We start from the raw sequence: 6,406 nt of genomic DNA, 5'->3' as shown, positions 1-6,406 counted from the left end.
TGTGTCCTGTTCTCCTCACTGGAGCATCTTGACAGCATTGTCAGAGTGAGGTTGCGGGATGTCGGTTTTCTGTTAGTGGCACGGTTGTTCACTTACCATCTGTCAGCTTCTGCCAGGGCAAGTCTTGATCACTGTAGCTTTCCTGTAGTGTTGGAAGTTAGCTGGTGTGAGTCCTCTGACAGTGTTCTTTACGGAATGGGGAGTGCAGTCTGCCCTACTTCCCGGCTTACCCTTAAAACGTGTGGAATTCACTTGTTGGTTTTTGTTTGTTTTATTCCTCACTGTGCAGTCCTGGCTGTCCTGGAATTCACTATGTAGACCAGGCTGGCCTCGATCTCACAGGTTGCTTCTGCCTTAGGAGTATTGGGGTTAAAGCCTTGTTCCAATAAGCCTGGCTTTTGCTCATTGGTTTGATTTCGTTTGGTTTTGGTTTTGGTTTTTTGAGACAGGGTTTCTCTATGTAGTCCTGGCTGTCCTGAAACTCACTGTGTGGGCCAGGCTAGCCTCAGACTAATAGAGGTCTGCCTGCCTCTGCCTCCTGAATGCTGGGATTAAAAATGTGTGCAACCACTGTCCAGTCTGTTGCTGATTTTTTTAATTTAATTTTTTACATTTATTTATGCATAGGCTATTTCACATGTGTGTGTTGTAGCCAAAGCACACGTGGGTAACTAGGGGAGTCTGTTCTCTCCTTCGACCATCTGGGTCTGGGGCATGAAGTCAGGTTGCCAGGTTTTACCGCAAGTGTTCTTAGTCACTGGCCCTGACTTGGCTTGTTGATTTCTACAAAGCAAACAAGCAAACAGGTTAGTGAGATTCAGATGACCCTGGCTGATGGCAGGGCCTCTTGGAGACTGGCAAACTGCATTGGCAAACTGCACTGCCTAGGTTTGTGTGACTCATGAGCTAAGAATGGCGTTTACATTTTTATGTGGTTGAGGAAAAAAAATCACAAGAATACTTCATGACATGAGAAGATTATATGAAATTCAAATTGCTTTGCCCATAAATAAAGTTTTATTGGAACATGGCCACTGAAGCTAAAGTGTGTATTCTGTGGCTGGTTCTGAGCTGTAGCCAGCGTGCGTGTCCTCAGGCACAGGACAGAGCACTGTAGCTTTGCATCAGACGTGGCGTGGGCCTCTAACCACAGCAGCCATCAGGTCTCCATGGATCACTGGCTGGGTATGTTATGATTAAATAGAGCTCTGGTGCCATCTGCCTGGAGACAACACAGACCTTGTAGTTGAGGGCTCAGCCCCACCAGACCCCTGTACTTCACAGGCCAGTGTGCGCCCCCGGTTGTGGCCTGTGCTGACTGAGCGGCTTTGGGTCAGGGTTCCCACAGCACTCTTCAGGTTCAATTAATTTGCTGGAGCAGCTTGCTGGGCTGAACAGTTGCCATGTTTGCTGGCTCATTATGAAGGATACAGGAAGCATACACCGGAAGGGCTGAAGGTGCTGCCCCTCTGATCCTAGTTGGTCTTTCTGTGGTTGTGGTTAGCTCTGTGCAGGGCAGTGGGGCGGGGCGGGGTCACGTGGCTCTGGACAACCGTCTCACAGGTGTCCTATGGTAGTCAGCCTTTTATTGTTGTCACCATTTGAGACCACCAGTTTACAAGGAGGAAAGTTTAGTCTTGGCGTAAAGTTTCTGAGGTTTTGGTCTCTGTCACTTGGGCCTGTGACAGACACAGCAGAGCTAGTGTTTGGGTACAAGTATGGTAAGAATGCACAAACTGATCATTTTATGGTGACTCGGAGAGTCAAAAGAAAACAGAACAGGAAAGGAGTGCAGGCCCTACCCCAAGCACTGCAAAGCTGGGGACCAAGCATTCCCGTGCATGGGCCCTTGGACACACGCAAAGGACACTTATCTGTCTGGAGGTTCCAAGGTTGTTCGGAGCCATGTGCCAGAGTGGGCAGGAACCAAATATGTTTCCTTTTGTCACAGTGTCAACAGTAGCCATTGCTTGTGTGACTGACACACTGCAGGGCCTGTGAGCACAGTAGCTTGCTGTCTTGAGCCCAGATGTGTGCTGTGGACATACCTGTGGTGTGAATTGGGGACTGTGTTGTGGTTTTAAGGCAGTGGCAAATATTCACCAGTCATTGGTTATCTCACATGGACAGTCATGCCCAATATCCAGGACTCTGTTACAGTGTGTGTTGGTGTTATGGTATCAACAGGAATCACAGTGGTCAGAACAGTTAGCACCTTTAAAGAGAGAATCTCGTACTAAGCAGAGGGGAATGTTGAAACAGTGATGTGAGCTGGTGCTGCTCAGTCATTGATTTGGGACGTGTGAACCTCTGGAACAGTGTGAGCTGGGCAAAGTTGGCGAAGTACTGATGGGAGAGGAATCTGCTAAGATGTATGGCCAGTGGGACACATGTAGCAGAAAGGGGTGGGGCTAGGCAAATGAAGAACCCTGGAGAAAGACATGAAGAGCCAGAAAGGTAGGCATACCTCACTGAGCCAGCGCCACAGACAGCATGCTTCTGACCGCCACGGTTCTGTGAACCCTGTCAGAAGCAAAAGGTGGAGGTTGTGCGCTGACCCAGCCTGCAATCAGCATGGTGGCTTCCCAGTGCTCAAACTTGGCCAGAGTGGAAGAGTCCCCCACAGAGTGGAAGAGACCGACCACTTAGGATCATCAGTGTTAAAGCAATGAATGACTTAGAATCAAGATTTGCTGCATGGGGGTAATGCTGTTAGTTCGTTGGGAAGTGCTTCCGCTCGCCAGCAGCGCTGTTGGGAGAAGAAGCTTATGCTGTGGTACGTTCACTCTTACTGGGGAGAAATGAAATGGAAGGTCCGAGCAGGAGTAGTTTCTAGCTCATGTTGCACTCTGGCAGAAGCTGATGACTGTGCTGGGAGTTTCTCAAGGCTGCCCTTAGGACCAGTACTTTGCTAGACTCTTGAGACCTCAGTGCTCTGGAACTCAGCTTCTTGCTCCTTGAAATAGAAGGGTGTGCCACACCAGCCAAGATGGGTGGGTCTCAGAAGAGGAAGGTGAGGCATGGACCGGCATGTGGTAGTGCTGATTGGAGCCTGTGGAGGTGGGCCTTGGGACCCGGACTGTTAGTAGAGATTGGCCATGTGTTCGTGGGTGAGCTCTTTCTCTCTCCCCCTCAGGAGTCAGATCTTTACCATGTAGCCTCAGCCAAGCATGATTTGACATGGTCAAAGCCTGAGAAAGAGGCACTGCTAGGACTGTGGAGAGCCTGGCTTGCAGGGAGAGCTCTTCCTTTGGATGCCACATAATGAGCTCCGCAGCAGCTCAGCTGTTCAGATCAGTGTCTGCATCCAGATCCCATGCTAACTGTCCTAGTGAGAGGCATATGTCCAGGGTTGCAATGTCTGAGCTACAGCAGCGTTGCTGGTGAACATGAGCAGAACAATAACCCTGAGCTGATGTCATCCCCAAATCCCTTGTTTTCTCATTTGATCCATCTGTACTTTAAAAACATTTTTTTCTATTTTCTTTGTGTGTGTGTGTGTGTGTGTGTGTGTGTGTGTGTGTGTGTGTGTGTTTTGGTTTCGTTTTTTCAGACAGAGTTTCTCTGTGTAGCCCTGGCTATCCTAGACTCACTTTGTAGTGAGTTCAGGCTGGCCTGAACTCAGAGAGACCCGCCTGTCTCTGCCTCCCCGAGTGCTGGGATTGCAGGCGTGCACTACCACGGCCTGCTAAGAACTAGTTTTATTAAGAAATCCTCCACATTGATGAGGTCCATCAGGGTGTTTTCAGAGTGTTGCAGGAGGGCCCACATCTGAGCACAGAGCCTCCTCTTGTACCCTTTCCCTCCTTGGACTTTGCTTTTTCTGGGAGACCCTTCACCCGGTGACTGCCTCCGAGCGCTAGCTGTTGGAGTTCTAAGGATGTGGTTGACCTGCTGGAGCGAGGCACAGGCTCAGGAAGCAATATGATGACAGGCCTGTTCCTGCAAGTTTGTGCCTGCATGGTAGCAGGGAGCTGCATTTGCTCATGCTGTCCAGGGCCCATTTTAAGAGGAGGAACTTTCTAGTCAGCTCAGCTAAGGAGTCCCAGCCTGGCACTGTGACAAACCAGCATGCGCTCTTTACTGGGGCTCCTGGAGCATTGTGGTAGTGGGTGATCTAAGCTGTCCAGATGGAATCTACCAGCTTTCAGAAGTGTTCATGTCTCTCTGTGGAGCTAGTAAGAAGTTTGAAAGCAGCTTCACCGAAATGCTAAAGTTTGTACTGACCTGATGGCCCTGGGGGACCTGGGGACATTGTGGCACCCCTGGGATCATGTGCTTCTAGGTTCTGAGGCCCAATAACTCTGTGACCCTAGAGGAGGCAGATCTTGTCACTCTGACGTGACTGGCCTGTTAGTATGTATGGTCACCTAGAAGCTGTGACCTGTGTGCTGTGTAGTTGCTGTTGCTGTTTTGGAGGAGGCTGGGCATGTGCTGGGCTGCAGTGGCCTCTGGTGCTGAGTGGTAGACACAACGGTTCATGCCAGGAGCAGCTGGCTACTTGGGAAGGTGTCCTGTAGCTTTGAGCAGGGCCTTAGGGTAGCTTTGGAGATGGGGTTATGGGGAAGCTGTAGGCAGCCTCACAGACTTTGCACCACGGCTGGCGCTCTTGAAGGCGGCTGACGCTGGATGTTTACAGGCCGCAGGCCCCTTTATCTTGCCTCTCCCTTGCCAGCAACAGCTATGATCTGGACCGCATCCCTGTCTGAGTTCTGTCCAACCCCTTCTCTAGTAGCATGGGGCTCTGCCGAGGCCCTGTTGAGGTTCTCGGTATGTCCTTTGGGGTTCCTGAGAATGGTGGCAATGATTGAAGACTGGTGCTGTGTGTGATGAGCTCTCTGTTTGCAGACTATGTCTACTTTGAGAACTCGTCCAGCAACCCGTACCTGATCCGCAGGATCGAAGAACTCAATAAGGTAAGAGCTCAGCGTGGTGGTGCTTCTGCCTGGCCCTGGCGGGAGGAGCGGGGCCTGCCCTGTTGTGGGTGGTCAGGGTCTTCCCACCTAGATTTGGGAGTTCCTCCGGGAGAGGCTGTGAGTGAGTCCCTGTGACCTCTTTGGGGCCATGTCTAGGCTTTTTTTTTTTCTTCCAGTTGTTTTATTATTTTATGTATATGGGTGTTTTGTCTACATATAAACCATGTGGGTGTCTGAGGAGGCCAGAAGAGGGTGTTGGATCCCCTGGAACTGAATGGAGTTACAGACGGTTGTGAGCTGCCATGTGGGTGCTGGGAATCAAACCCCTGTCCTCTGGAAGATCAGCCAGTGCTCTGAACTCCCATTTATTCAGCTCTGACCTTTGCTTCTTGAGGATGAGCTCAGGGTGGTCTTGGGGTGTTGCCAGCTCCCCCTGTTTCATCTCCTAGCACATACTGTCTGTCTGAGGCAGGTGCCCTCATGGACCTGAGCTCACCCAGCACACAGGGATCTGGGTGATGGTTCTGGACACTGTCATAGACTGAGGGCAGTGGCCATCAGTGATGGTAGTTCCACCTACACATGCTCTCTCTCTCCTTGTCCTCCTCCCATTTCCATTAGCCTAGGTGGCCTCCTGACCACAGACAGGACTGCAGTGGACATTGCAGAGTAGTCTGCTCTGCAGCCCTGAGGGTACATGCAGTATTTGCATTCTGGGATCTTGTTGGCCTCTTCACCCCAGTAGTGTCCTCTACCATGGCCTGTGTCTGCAGGAATGCTGGGAATCCGTGGCAGATACTTAATCCTTGTTCTGGGGACATGGTTGTTCCATTAACTGGAACCCCAGGGCTATCTACATGACACCTAGTGTGCAGACTAGAAGTGTGGAGAAACAATCCCACTTTGCTTGGGTGAGCTCCTGGCACTTTGGGCAGTGGGGTGGGGTCAGGCCAGCCCAAGTCATAGCATGCATGTATACTAGAAACCTTCTTGTTCCGTTTGTATTGCTAGGAGCTCATGACCATTTTCCTACTGTGAGCCTCAAATGTGGCTTGCCCACTTTTGGCTCCAAAGCTGATACAAGACTGGAGTCTCTTCTAGGATGCTGGGGTAGGCAGGCATGTTCCTGTTGTTTCCTCCAGCGCCAGGCAAATGACATGACAGATTCTCCAGACCTCTGTCCCTGAAAACCCTCTTTTTTCCTGCCAGATTGGGTGTCCCTGAGGCTTCTGGAGCACCACAGACCAGCGAGAGGGCCTGTTTTCCTAGACCTCAGTTTCTTGGGATCAAATGTAACAGGGAGGGCATGGTTGAATGTTACCCTACAGATGGCTTCTTGATGGAAGCCTAGGTGTGGCTCTAGGTTTGGCCTCAGCAGCTCCCTGGGGCCCATGTTACTCAGGCTGTGCCATCTGAGGCCTTATGCTGCTGCTGCTTCTGCTGGTGTGTGTGTGTGTGTGTGTGTGTGTGTGTGTGTGTGTGTGTGTGTG

Source organism: Psammomys obesus, unplaced genomic scaffold (assembly GCF_907164565.1).
Source record: "Psammomys obesus unplaced genomic scaffold, mPsaObe1.curated_primary_1811, whole genome shotgun sequence".
Lineage (NCBI taxonomy): Eukaryota > Metazoa > Chordata > Mammalia > Rodentia > Muridae > Psammomys > Psammomys obesus.
Note: the sequence above shows the minus strand (reverse complement) of the source record.